This window comes from Bison bison, unplaced genomic scaffold, assembly GCF_000754665.1.
Source record: "Bison bison bison isolate TAMUID 2011002044 unplaced genomic scaffold, Bison_UMD1.0 scf7180017864160, whole genome shotgun sequence".
Classification (NCBI taxonomy): domain Eukaryota; kingdom Metazoa; phylum Chordata; class Mammalia; order Artiodactyla; family Bovidae; genus Bison; species Bison bison.
In genome coordinates this window covers 3,566,057-3,580,193 of record NW_011494732.1, presented here as the reverse complement: position 1 = coordinate 3,580,193, position 14,137 = coordinate 3,566,057, and the positions used below count along the sequence as shown (strand labels likewise).

The window sequence follows — 14,137 nt, the reverse complement described above, 5'->3', positions numbered from 1 at the left end:
CTTGCAAGGAAATGGGCTTTTATGCAACTGAGATGAGAATTCCTTAAGGATTTTTAATAGGATGGTGAATGTATCTGACTTCTGGTTTAACTGCTGCTATGTAGAGAGAACAGAGTGGAGGGCTTGGGGTGAGGGAGGGAGCAAATCATTTAGGAGGCGATGACAATAACCAGGCAACAGGGGACAATGGCCTGGGCCATTGTGGGTATAGTAGGCATGATAAAGTGAAGGTATTTTAAAAATATATTTGCCGGATAGAAGTGACAGGCTCTCTGAACAGCCCAGATTGGGCTACCAAGGAAGGGGGAGTGCTTGGGATGACCAAGGTTTTGACCTGAGTAACTGGAAGGAGGGATGGCCTTGTCTTTGATGGGGAAGAGCATATGGTGGGGGTGGTTTGGTCTTGGGAGGGCAGAAGTTCAGCATCAAGTTTGAGATGCTTTTTAGATCCCTTGAAGCTGCTGAAAGGGGGTTCAATATGAGTCTGGAATTTGGGAGACAAGTCCAGGCTGTAGGTTTGATTCTTTTTTAAAAACTTACTTCAATGAAGTATAGTTGACTTACAATGTATTAATTTCTGCTTATAACAAAGCGATTCAGTAATACATATATATATATTCTTTTTCATTATGGTTTATTACAGGATATTTTTAAACTTTTTTTTTGTGGTAAAAGCCACACGATATAAGACATACTATTTTGACCATATTTAACTGTACGGTTCAGTGGCACTAACTACATTCACATCAGTGTACAACTCTTACCATCATCCATCTCCCAAATTTTTCACCGTCCTAATCTGAAACTCTGTCATCTTTAAACACCATCTCCCCATTCCCCCTCCCTACCCGCTAGCCCCTGGCCCCTGACATCTACCAGTGTACTTTCTGACGGCATGAATTTGGCTCTTCTAGGTATTTCATATAAGTGGAATCAAATAGTATTTGTCTGCACCTAATGTGTATCGGAACATCTTTCTAAGGTTAACTTAATACACGTGCTGCAGGTTGTACCTTCCTTTTCCCCCACATGCTATACAGTAGGCTCTCGTTAGTTTATTTGATACATAGCAGTGTATATATGTCAATCCCAATCTCCCAGTTCATCCCCCTCCCCCTCTTCCCCCCTCGGTGTCCATGCTTTTGTCCTCTGTGTTGTCACAGGATATTGAATGTAGTTCCCTGTGCTACACAGTAGGATCTTGTTGTTTATATAACAGTTTGCATCTGGTAGTCCCCCAAGTCCATCCCTCCCCACCCTCCTCCCCCACCCCCCACCCGTTGGCAGCCGCCAGTCTGTTCTCTCTGTGTGTAAACCTCATGATTCTTGTGCCTTCTGACTCCACCCCTTTGAGAGATGTGAGTCCCCCTAGTATTTACAGTCAATGTCTGTGGTCTCTAAGTGATGCTGTGGGTGGAATGTGAGCTTTCTTCTGATCTAGAATTCTGCAGGCAGCTTGTCTCTGGACTGATCTTTGCTGGCTTGGCCACGAACACATCTCCAATCATCTGACTGTCACAGTCGCCTTCACGGGGAGCCCAGTGTCATCCTCTGGGCAGGATGCTGTTCCGTTTCTCAGCAGGGAATACACCAAGACTGGGGATAAATTAGCACTGATTGCAGCTGTCAGCTGGCCCCTGGTGACCAGGGTGGCCTGCAGTGTGCTGGACTTACAGGTGTCCTCCACAGCCACCTGGAGGAGCCCAGCTCACCAGCAAGCACCACATGCGACCCAGGGACCCTGGCCTCATTAGCAGCTGCTCTCCTTGGAGGAGCCAACCTGCCCCTTAGGCAGCAGAAGATTCTGCTTTTAATGAGGCCCTTTCCAGTTTAGGTGCAGAGAAATCCGGTGCCACATGACAGGAGAAAGGCTTTCACTGAGAAGCAGACTCTTTGAAAGATAATTAGAGTTTTGTGTGGGACTCTGCTTATATATGCCACTGAGCCTGGTGCAGAGTCAGGGACATGGTCCTCTTCATTAACGTACCAGCATGAATGAATGAGGGAATGTGATGTTTGCGACCCCTGGGATCAGACTCCTGGTGGATTCCGGAGGCTCTATCTGTACCTGCTGACCACCCTCAGCCAGGGCTGCCCTGTTCCTGAGTCTTGAACGTAGCTTACTCTTTCCCCTCTGTACTCACCGGAGGATGGTTCTTGATGATGCCCACGATCAGACGGGACTGTGGGACTGCTTCCAAGCTCACTTCCTTGAGTGAGTGCTTCATTGTCAGGGAGAGAATGACCAGAGCCCTCCTCTTCCTGTGGGTCAGAGATCAAATGTTCTAGAGGCAGAACAGAGGGCAAAAAGTGCTCTGTTGATGTAAAAATGAGGCAAGGAGTCATTCATGTTCAGGCTCACAGATGCCCACACTATCTCCCTGGAGGACCAGTGAGGGAACAAATAACTTTGTGCCATTGGCAGAAACATGGATGGACTTGGAGATGATCATACTAAGGGAAGTCAGTCAGACAGAGAAGGACAAATGCTTATGATAGTGCTTATGTGTGGGATCCGAAAACAAACACATAGTTACCAAAGGGGAAAGATGGGGGGAGAGGGATAAATCAGGAGTTTGAATTTGACATGTACACACTACTTTATTTAAAATGATAACCAACAAGGTCCTCCTGTACAGCACAGGGAACTCTACTCAATATTCTGCAACAACCTAAATGGGAAAAGATTTTGAAACAGAATAGATACATGTATTTGTGAAACTGAATCACTTTGCTGTACACCTGCAGGTAACTCAGCATTGTTAATCAACTCTACTCCTGTATAAAATAAAAATTGGGAAAAAACCAGACAGCACTGGATTCCGCAAGTCATTGTACATGACAAGAATGTTGCTCAAAGTTGGTGACAGGAAGAAACAGAGAGAGGACTCTCAGGAGCTGTATTTGGGGAGTCGGTGGGAGATGATTTCTGGGCTGTCTCTTCCTGCAAGGGTTTTTGGGATGTTGTCAGAAGGACAGAGGCAGAGGGGGACAAATTAATTGTGGCAATTGTCTTCGCTGTCTCCGGGCTTGTCACAGTGATGCTGATAAAATCAAATAAGCTGGAAATGAGGGTGAGTTGTTAGTGTGAGAAATGGTCCAGGATCTGGCAGCTGAGAGAGTGGAGGTGCCCGCGCTGTTTGCTCATTATCAAGATTTATTGTTTTCCACTCTGGGAAATTGTTGGTAAGCAAAAATGAGGTCACTTACACCACTCTGTGAGGTACTTTGAAATATTTAAAAATGGAAAAAACAAGAGGAATTTAATATCATTTTTTTTCTGTGTTTGGAAAGTAGGGCAGTGGGTTGGTGGACTGATCATGAGCTAGTTTGAGTTAGATAAAGAGTTTCTGGGAGTATTTACTGCAGAAAAATGAATTGGAGATTTAACAGAAGGAGAATAAGCCAAGCAAGGGAGAGTTGACAATGGTGGCTTTCTTTTTTTTTAATTGAAGTTTAGTTGATTTACGATATTGTATTAATTTCAGGTATATAACAAAGTGATTCACACATTCTCACACACACACATTTCAGATCATTTTCTAGATAAGCAACAACAATTTACTGTACAGCACGGAATTATATTCAGTATTTTGGGATAAACTATAATGGAAAAGAATCTGAAAAAATAGGATTGCTGAACTGAACTGCTTTGCTATAAATCTGAAACTAACACAATATTGTGAATTAGTTATACTTCAATTAAAAAATAATGCTACATACCCTGGTGATTCAGTTGATCATTTTCTTCTTCCTTTTACGTAGCTCCATTATTTTATTTGTGTGTCTGTGAGCACACATGCACCTTTGTGTTTAACCTACACAGTTAAGTAGTTCAAATTTTAGAGCTGTAGACTGAGGGGGGCATATGGACAGAATTGCTGGTATGCTTCATGTATATTCTCACCAGTTTTAAAGAACTAGCTTGCAACCTGTGAGAGCAGAAAGATTAGATAAATATATACTTTAAAAGAGAGGCTGCAGGTATAGAAAATGCAAATATTTTTTCCCTGCTGTCTGGAAAACTCCTCTCAATTCCTTCACTAGATCTGAGTTCAAAAAGAACAAGTTCCTTAAATCCCTTAATCTGGGTTAATGTCTTTTGTTAGATGCTCCTTTCTTCTCAACACTTATCTGAATTCATAGGAAAAGTTGAACAAAATTCATAAGGCCTGTGGGGGAGACTATATTACCTGGTTTGTACCATGGCCCCGCCAGTGATCAGAAGCCAGCACTGTGCTTAGAACGTTTATTAGAGGCTCATTAATGTATGTTGAAATCATATTCAAATGAGAAAATAATCCATAGCTAATGGTACAATCTGGCCTAGCATTGAAATTTGCTCATCATAGAAGAGAGAGACAAAGACACTGAGAGAAGACGCAAGAGAGGAACGCTCTGTTCCGTGATGCCGAATGAAGTATTCCCTGACATTAAACTATAAGAAGAAAACCTACTGTGGAGAGAAGTGACGTCAACTTTGGTATTAATTTTGCAACTTTTGTGTTTCTGAAGGGCATTATGGCTCAGACTGCCTTACCTGCAAGAAGGATAAAGAGAAAGGGAAAAGAATGAGAAAGAGAGGAAAAGAAGGAAGACACAAGAGGAGTGGGGGGAGAAAGCAAAGGGACAGTCCAGGTTGATAAGTACGGAAAATGCTTCTCTTTCTTGGTGACTAGCTGATCTCTGCTGACCTTATCAAGGGTTGCTGAGTGGAGTGGCCCCTTCAGCAACAGGAGCAGAAATGACTCAAGATTGTTAATGATAGCATCCTCCTCATGGCGTTGCTGTGAGGTTTGAATGATGTACTGAAGTTCAAGTTCCTAGCATAGTTCCTGGAATGTAGAAAACCCACAGTAAGACAGCTCTCTGAAAGACAGTTCATGTTTAGCTAATTGAAGACTTTGGAGCTTTTCCACGATAAATGTTGGATATCATTATCAAAATTAGTGCTACAATCAACATTTGTGCAAAATTAAAGAAAAAAATTATTTATCTATTTTTGGCTGTGCTGGGTCTTTGTTGCTGTGTGAGGGCTTTCTCTAGTTGCAGTGAGGAGGGGACTAGTCTGCAGTTGCGGTGCACACGCTTCTCATTGCGGTGGCTTCTCTCGTTGCAGAGTGCGGGCTCTAGGCACACAGGCTTCAGGAACTGCGGCTCACAGGCTCAGTAGTTTTGGCACACGGACTTTAGTTGCTCCGAGGCAAATGGGATTTTCCTGGGTCAGGGATCTAACCCGTGTCTCCTGCGCTGGCAGATTCTTTACCACTGAGCCAACCAGGGACACCTTGTGTACAACTTTTTATGTGAAAGCATGTTTTCACTTCTCTTGCATATATTTATATATATACCTAGGAGTGAACTTGCCAGGGCATGTGGTAATGCTATGTTTAATTTTTTGAGGAACTGCAAAGATATTTTTCAAATCAGCTGTACCATTTTATATTTTCTCCAGCAATGCATGTGGTTTACAATTTCTTCACATTCTTGCCCACATATTTTTTCTTCTTTAAAAAATTTTTTATTGGGTTATAATTAATTTACAGTGGTGTCAGTTTCAGGTATACAGCAAAGCGAATTAATTATACATAAACATTTTCCCTCTTTTAGATTCTTTTATAGGCTATTACAGAGTGTTGAGTAGAGTTTTTTGTGTTATACAGTAAGTCTTTATTAATAATCTATTTTATATATAGTAGTGTGTGTATGTCAATCCCAGTCTCCCAATTTATCCCTCCTCACTTGTCTGCCTTTTATTTTTTTAAAGACTGCAGCCATCCTAATAGTTTAAAGTGGGATTTCACTGTGGTTTTGATCTGCAGTTCCTTAATGGATAATGATATCGAGCATCTTTTCATGTGCTTATTGGCCATTTTATATCTTCTTTGGAAAAATGTCTATTCAAATACTTTGCCTCATTTTAATTGCTGCTGTTATTGCTTTTTAAATTGTTGAGTTGTAAAATCTCTTCATATATTCTGGATAATTCTGGATAACGATTGTTTATTAGATATTGATTTGCAAATATTTCCTCCATTCTATACAGTGTCTTGATTTTACTGATAGAATTTGAAGCACTAAAGTTTTAAATTATTTCTTATTCTGTGTTTGGGTTGTTTTATCTGAGAAACCACTGCCTCAACCAAAGTCACGGAGATTATTGCCTATGTTTTCTCCTAAGACTTTTTATAAATTTAGCTCTTAGGTCTTTGATCCACTTTGTGTGAACAGCATCTTGCTGTTCTAGCTGATTATTGCCACATGGGAATGTGCAACAATGTTGTCTCTGCTTCCAAGAAACCAGAGATACCAGTTCTTTGGTGTGAATATTCTGCCTTGAAAAACATTAGCAACCAAGTCAGATTTCATGAAAACACAACAGTGGAGGTGGTCAAGTATGGCCCTGGCCACATGCACCCAGGGGCCACATTGCAACCTCTGGGTTTCCTATTTAACTTTCCTAGTCAGCTAGAAATGTAATAAAAGGACCCCTGTTCTTGGTCTATTCCTGGGTGACACAGTCTTAGGGTTTTTTCAAGATTCTAGATAGCAGTGTAAGGAGAAGTTTTGAAATTAAACCAATGAGGAGAGAAGGTTTTGATTCTAAAAGTCCCTGCTCTAAATGAGGGGCTTTTAAATATTTTTAGACGTTGGCCTGCTAGCTACCCTGATTTGTCAACCTGAAACATTTTTTCCACAGCAAGTTCTTTGGAGACAGAAATGTGGGGGCAATGCCTGAATTTTGTGAAAGTGCAGAAAGAAATGATTTATTCATGCTAGATTCTGAGAGCCAACCATGAGGTCACGATGAAAAGGGCTGAGTGACAGGCAGAGAGATGAACTAAAGACCCTCTGCCCTGTTGATGGATTTGGTGAGCAGGGATTTGCCCCCTTCCTCTCTGGGAGGACTGATGTTGGGGGAGGGGGAGTCACGGAGTGGGAAGGAAGTCTGGAGGGAAAAGAGGGTGTGATGAGGGACCCTGAGCAGTGGGCTGTAGCAGTTGCCTGTTGTTTGAGCCTATTCTTCAAATATTGGCCTGAGTCAATATTTGAAGAGGCTACCTCTACCAGGAAGCCTTCCCTGACCTGTCAATGTCTCTCCTCCAAAGACCATATCACAGCCTCTCTGGTTTTCCTAAGCACACTTTCTTCTCTGAAGTCTTGCTCAAACTGGTGTTTGATATTCAGAGATTCCATCAACAGATATTTAATGAGCACCAAGTATGACCCAGCGTTCCCCAATGGCTGGCTCAATGGATAAAGAATCTGCCTGCATTGCAGAAGACACAGGAGATTCAGGTTCAATCCCTGGGTCAGGAAGATTCCCCCCAAAGGAGGAAAATGGCAACCTGCCCCAGTATTCTTGCCTGAAAAATCCCATGGGCAGAGGAGCCTGAAAGGCTAACAGTCCAAAGGGGTCCAAAGGGGTCCAAAGAGTTGAATATGACTGAGCGACTAAGCACACACCACTGTGCCCCAGGCTGTGTTCTAAGGGCTGGCGACGCAGTAGTGAGAAAAACAGACAGAAATCCCTGCTTTCCTGTTGCTTGCATTCGTGTGTGTGTGTGTGTGTGTGTGAGAGAGAGAGAGAGAGAGAAGCAACAAATGAATAACTTACAGGTTATAAAGTGAAAGCTGTGGGAAACTTAGAGCAGGATAATGGGATCAAAATTGCAGGAAAGGAGGATGATATTTTTAGTGGGGTTGTCAGAAGAGTCTTTGGGTTGTATTTGATTGGACAGAAAATTTCTACTGGTTCTTCCATAATCTGTTACAGAAAAATCTGAATATTTGAACAAAGGCTTGAAGGAGGCTCTTTTTCAGTTAGCACCTTGTGTTCATTCTGATGATTCTGGGATAAATGTTTCCCATGATTTTTTTTTAAAGCTTAAAATAGATTTATTCATTTATTCAGCAAACATTTGCTAAAGATCTGTTAAGCATCCTTAAGGTTTCAGCTCAAATGTCAGCTCCTTACAGAGGCATTCCCTGAACACACTTTTCATTTTCTTCTGTTTTAATTTATATTCTATTTTAAAATGAAAACTTTTTATTTTTTAAATGAAGTTTGTTGATGCACAATATGTTACAGGTATTCAGTAAAGTGATTCCCAATGTCTGAAGGTTATACTTCATTTATAGTTACTATAAATATTGGCTATATTCCCTATTCAGTTCAGTTCAGTTCAGTTCAGTTGCTCAGTTGTGTCCAACTCTTTGTGACCCCATGAATCGCAGCACGCCAGGCCTCCCTGTCCATCACCAACTCCCAGAGCTTACCCAGACTCAGGTCCATCGAGTCAGTGATGCCATCCAGCCATCTCATCCTCTGTCGTCCCCTTCTCCTCCTGCCCCCAATCCCTCCCAGCATCAGAGTCTTTTCCAATGAGTCAACTCTTTGCATGAGGTGGCCAAAGTACTGGAGTTTCAGCTTTAGCTCATTCCTTCCAAAGAAACCCCAGGGCTCATCTCCTTCAGAATGGACTGCTTGGACCTCCTTGCAGTCCAATAGTCTTCAGTAAGTTCGTATAACTTGTTTTGTACGTAGTAGTCTGTCCCTCCTCCTCTTCTACCGTATGTTGCCCCTCCCCTGCCCTCTTCCCCCTGGTACCCACTAGTTTGTTCTCTAGATCCACGAGTCTATTTCTTTTTTATTATATTCACTAGTTTGTTGTGTTTTTTAGATTCCAGATGTAAGTGATGGCGTATGTTTGCCTTTCTCTGGCTGAGTTACTTCACTTGGTATGATGATCTCTAGGTCCATTCATGTTGCTGCGAATGGCAGCGGTTTCATTCTTTTTTATGGCTGAGTAGTATTCCGTTTTGTATCTCTCTTTTATCCAGTCATCTATTGATGGTACTTAGGTTGCTTTCATATCAGCGATTGTAAATAATGCTTCTTTGAGCATTGTGGTGCATGTATCTTTCTGAATTAGTGTTTTTGTTTCTTTGGGGTATACACCTAGAAGTAGACTTGCTGGGTCATGTGGTATAAATGTAATGTTTTTGAAATTGAAAAATAAGTATTTAACTTTTTAAAAAGAAACTTCATTCTTCTATTTTATTTTTAGGATGGCATTTATCATGACATGGGCTTACCTTATTTGTATATATACCTGACTGTTAAGAGAGGAATCTCATCTATTTTGTCTATCAGTGAATTTTCCATGGCTGACACATATTCAGTGCTTAATAAATGTCATTGAATAAATGAAAATGCCAGGGATTGTAGTGACCATGGTGTAATGATAGGTTTTGACCTTTGAGAACTTATGTTTAGAAAATTTAGCAGTTGTGCTCCTTGGTATTTACCTAAAGGTATTAAAAACGTATGCCTACACAAAAACCTGTACATGGATATTTATAGCAGCTTTGTTCTAAAAAATTAGAAGCAACCAAGATGTCCTTCAGTGGGTGGATTGATAAATAAACTGTGGTCCATCCACATAATGGGGTATTATGATATTATTCAGTGCTGAAATGAGCTATCAAGTCTTGAAAAAACAGGGAAGAACCTTACATGCATATTATTCAGTGAAAGAAGCCAATCTGAAGTGGCTACAATCTATATGATTCCAAGTCTGTGACGTTCTGGAAAAGGCACAACTGTGAAGACAAAGAAAAGATCAGTGGTGACCAGGGTTTGGGGAGGGACTGATGATAGGCAGAGATCAAAGGATGTTTAGACCAGTGAAAATACTCTGTATGAGACCATAAGATGAACACTTCTCATTATACATTTGTTCAAACCCGTAGAATATACAAAACCAGGAGAGGACTGTGATGTAAACTGTGCACTTTGGGTGGTAATGATGTGTCCGTGTAGATTCACTGATTGTAACAAATGTACCATCTGATGGGGGATGCTGATAATGGAGGAGGCTGCGTGTATAGGGGGAGGAAGTAGATGGGGAAAACTTTTATACCTCCGCCTCAATTTTGCTGTGAACCTAAAATTGCTCTAAAAATTAAAGTCTTTTTTTTTTTTTTTTTAAGATTACATTCTGGTAGTGGAGACAGATAGATCTTCTCAAGGCAGAGTATATAAATATACTTACTGGGCAGGCAGGAACATGCGTCTCAGAACCCAGCTGACTGGTAGCTTTAGAATGCAAATTAACGCCCCCCCCCGCCCCAATTTACAGGGTGTCCTCCTGGGTCTTCTGAGTGTGTTCAGAGAATTAAACACATGTGTTGGGAACTCCTACCATTTTCTAGGCGCCATGCCCGCTGCCATAGTCAGAACAGCAGAGTACAGGTGCACTGTTGTGCAGGTGGCGTGAACAGTCAAGGCAGGAAGTCAGGGTTCAGTCTCGCATTCACACTGAATAACCAGCAGGCTTATTCTGGGGCATTTGTTCAATGTGATCATTGTTCAGTATTTGCCTTGCTTTTTTGGTCATCTTTTAAAATAATGCCTAGAAATAGACTCATAAGAAAACACAGAAGCCCTGAGACCAGAGACAGCCTTTTGCTCCATTTCTAGAAAAAACTCATGTGGCAAAAGCATCTCAGCCTGGTAGCTCAGAATTATCTAGAAATGTGTAGGGAGAAAAATAATTTAGGTAAATGGTCCAACGTGCTGGAGAACAGTTCAAGCTTTTAAACACTCTTTCCTTCTTTTCTTCTTTCTTTCTCTTTCTCTCTCTTTCCCTCCCTGTCCCCTCATCGCCTCCCCCACTCCCACCTCCTTCTGCAAAACAACAATCACTGTCATCACAAGGGATCTGCTGAGACAGGGCTGGATGTGGTTCCTGGGGACCAGCTGCTGCTCTGGGTCCCGTCTCTCCTCCCCTTCCTTCTTGCTGGCACGGCTGAGCTGCAGCCATACTGTGCACTTAAAAGGTGTCTCAGCTTCACCCCAGGGTTCCCATGGTCCCATGGGGGAGGTTAAACTTATATTAAAGGACAAGTTTCCAAGGGAAATAGAACTTCTGCGAAGCCAGTCCTTTTGGGAGGAGGCTGTGTGTTCTAGCTAGAGGGGAGAAGCAGCCAAGCAGTGTTCCCGCCTGACCCCTCCAAACACACACACACACACACACACACACACACACACACACCTCCACCCCAGAGAAAAGAAAAATATCTAATGAATATTTCACTGATCCCAATTCCTTAAAGGCAGTGGGTAATTATTAAATTGAGAGACTCATGGAGCACTTTTCTAAATGGAAAGGCTTATCAACAATAGATCAGGAGCAGGTAAAATTAATAGTTATAAACCCATTTCCATAAAAATGGACTTATTACCAGGCATGCCAGCTGCCTGAAAGTAAAAGACCCTTTTCCTCTGATTTCAGGGAAATGACTTAAAAATCTGTGCATAAAATGACTGACTGGATTGTTAATCCATTCATGTTAACCTGGACTTGGGCGGGTTCCTGTAGCTGGTCCACAGGGGGACAGCACAGTTAAGGGGGGCAGCCTTCCCATACAGACCCTGCCCCCTTTGCCCAAAGACTGGCTACTTTGGCACCCCAAAGCCAGAGTGTGGATTTAGCAGGATTAAACTGCTGGTAACAGACTTACGTTCATTTTCTTCTAGTGCTGGATTTTCACTTTCTTGGCAGTAGTTTTTCTGAGGTTTACAGAATGATGAGACTCAGGAGGCATTAGAAGCAGCTCCTTAGATCTGGTTACAAGCACGGAGGAGCCCAAAGAGAAATCAAAGGTCTGATCTGATAAGGCCGAGCATCTTTTGCAGGAGGAGACTTGACCGATAAGTGGAGCATCCCGGTGATCAGAGAGGTGACTTTAGGCTGGAGAATGGTGGCTGGGAAAGGGCGGTGACTGAAGCCAAGAACTGAGTGCCCAAGTCCCTTAGATTCTGTAGTCACTCTGGCAGTACCCTGGTAAAAAGGGGGTCTCCTGTTAGGGGGTTCCCATGTGAGCCCACTCCTATCCTCTCCTGAGACCAGTCCTTTGTCCAACACATATTCCGTTCCCCATCGAAACTTGTGCAATATAGATACTTGTGCAAATAGATACTTGATGATTTACCCACAACACCAGCTGGGACTACCTGGCAGTGTAACTTTAATTCATTATGTGTGTGTGTTAGTTGCTCAGTTGTGTTCGACTCTTTGCCACCCCGTGGACTGTAGCCTGCCAGGCTCCTCTAACCATGGGACTCTCCAGGCAAGAATACTGGAGTGGGTAGCCATCCCCTTCTCCAGGGGATCTTCCTGACTCAGGGGTTGAACCTGGCCGAGTCACCTTCATTACAGGCAGTTTCTTTACTGTATGAGCCACCAGGAAAGCCCTAATACATTTATGCTTCAATTTAAATGGCCACTCTATCAGACACAGTGATATCAGAGAGTTTCTTAAAACCTTGGCTAAGTAGAAAAAATGTTGGGCATGACTAATTCTAATGTAGTGCTATTTGGGGTAGAATTCCATATCAGACAGGTCAGTGTAACATATATCCACTTTTTTTTTTTTTAATTTTAATGGTGCTTCAGTTTAATTCTAAGTGTAATTTTGTAAGTAAGTCAGGTTATAGACATAACTATTATTTCCCCCATTTAAAAAATTTTCCACAATTAAAAAATTTTATTGGGATATAGTTGATTTATTGGGATATAGCTGACTCATTGGAAAAGACCCTGATGAAAAGATCCCGAGGGCTCAAGAGGAGAAGGGGTTGACAGAGGATGAGATGGTTGATTGATGGCATCACCGACTCCATGGACATGAGTTTGAGCCAACTCCGGGATGCAGTGAAGGACAGGGAACCCTGGAGTGCTGCAGTCCATAGGGTTGCAAAGAGTCAGACATAGTGACTGAACATCAAAATCGTTGATTTACAATGTTGTGTTATTAATAGTTTCAGGTATACAGCAAAGAGAATCTGTTACACACATATCTGCTGTTTTATAGATTGTTTTCCCACACAGGTCATTACAGAGTACTGACTGAAGTTCCCTGTGCCGTACAGTAGGTTCTTATTAGTTATCCATTTTATATATAATAGTGTGTGTATGTCAGTCCCAACCACCCAATTTAATCCTCCTCTCCTCTCCCTTTTTCCCATGGTAACCATAAGATTGTTTTCTATTATGTATCCGTGACTCTATTTCTGTTTTTGTAAATAAGTTCATTTTTACCATTTTTTTTAGATTCCGTGTATAACAATTCCATATGATATTTGTCTTTCTTACAAGGAGCTAGATGGAAGATTTAAAGGACAAATTTACGATAGCCATTTTGTCAATACTATGGTTTTTCCCCCTAAAGTTTTCAGTGGGAGGGAGCTGTCCGTGGTAGGAGATTCTGCTGGGCAAGAATCTTTACACCTGAGTGACTGAAGGTTTAGGAGCTATGAATCAGTCACACTTGCTGTTAACATTCCCTGGATCCAGGTACAGCTAGATTTAGGATGATAGACATAGATGTATGGACGAGAAGTCATTCACGAATCACATGCTGGGTGGCTTTTTAACTCTCTCTTCAGTAACTTCTCCTGTCAGTACAAGAGTCAGCCTATAGTTTACAAGTTCATGTCAGCGATGAGAGGCTCTCCCTGTGCAGAAAGGGGCTCAGAATGGCGCTTGTCCTTTTCACTTTTGTGCGCCCTGTCCGCTTTCTTCCCCCTCCTCCAGATACGTGCACCATGTTGTTACTCCATGAATGAAGGCAGGTGGGGACTTCTTACATTACCTCCCATCCCATCCCATTTCAGGTGGACATGAAGCATCCACCATGGTATCTTATTGTGTGGCTTATAGTTGATGTCACGAACCATGCACGCTGTGGGGTCCTTTACCATGATTGGTCTCATGATGCTCCCGCAGGTCCATGTAGTCACCGATGTTCTTCCCAAATTCTAAAGCTCAGAGTTTGAACCATGGATCCACAGACACACAGGTAAGTAGCAATAGAAACAGCCAGATCCAGGCTACGTCTCAAGACTGGAGTGACGGTGGCCCTAGATGAAGGGTTTGGCCACGTCCTGTGTGTGGCGCTTGGATCATGATGTAGGCAGATGCGGAGCTGGGGAGGACAGAGCTGTGACAGTGCCCAGAGATGCGGTGCGGTCTGAGCTGCTCACTCGGGGAAGGACGGTCTACTTTCTGCAGAGCCCTGAAGATAGATGGTCCGTCCACTCTGAGGTGTGGGTCATCTATGGCAGCCT

General features: G+C 42.5%; 1 protein-coding gene across 1 annotated transcript in view; it reads left to right on the top strand.

Moving 5' to 3' along the window:
- The window catches only part of TMEM132B (transmembrane protein 132B), a 226,281-nt gene that overhangs the window by 131,371 nt on the left and 80,773 nt on the right, over window positions 1-14,137 (top strand). The window lies entirely within an intron of this gene.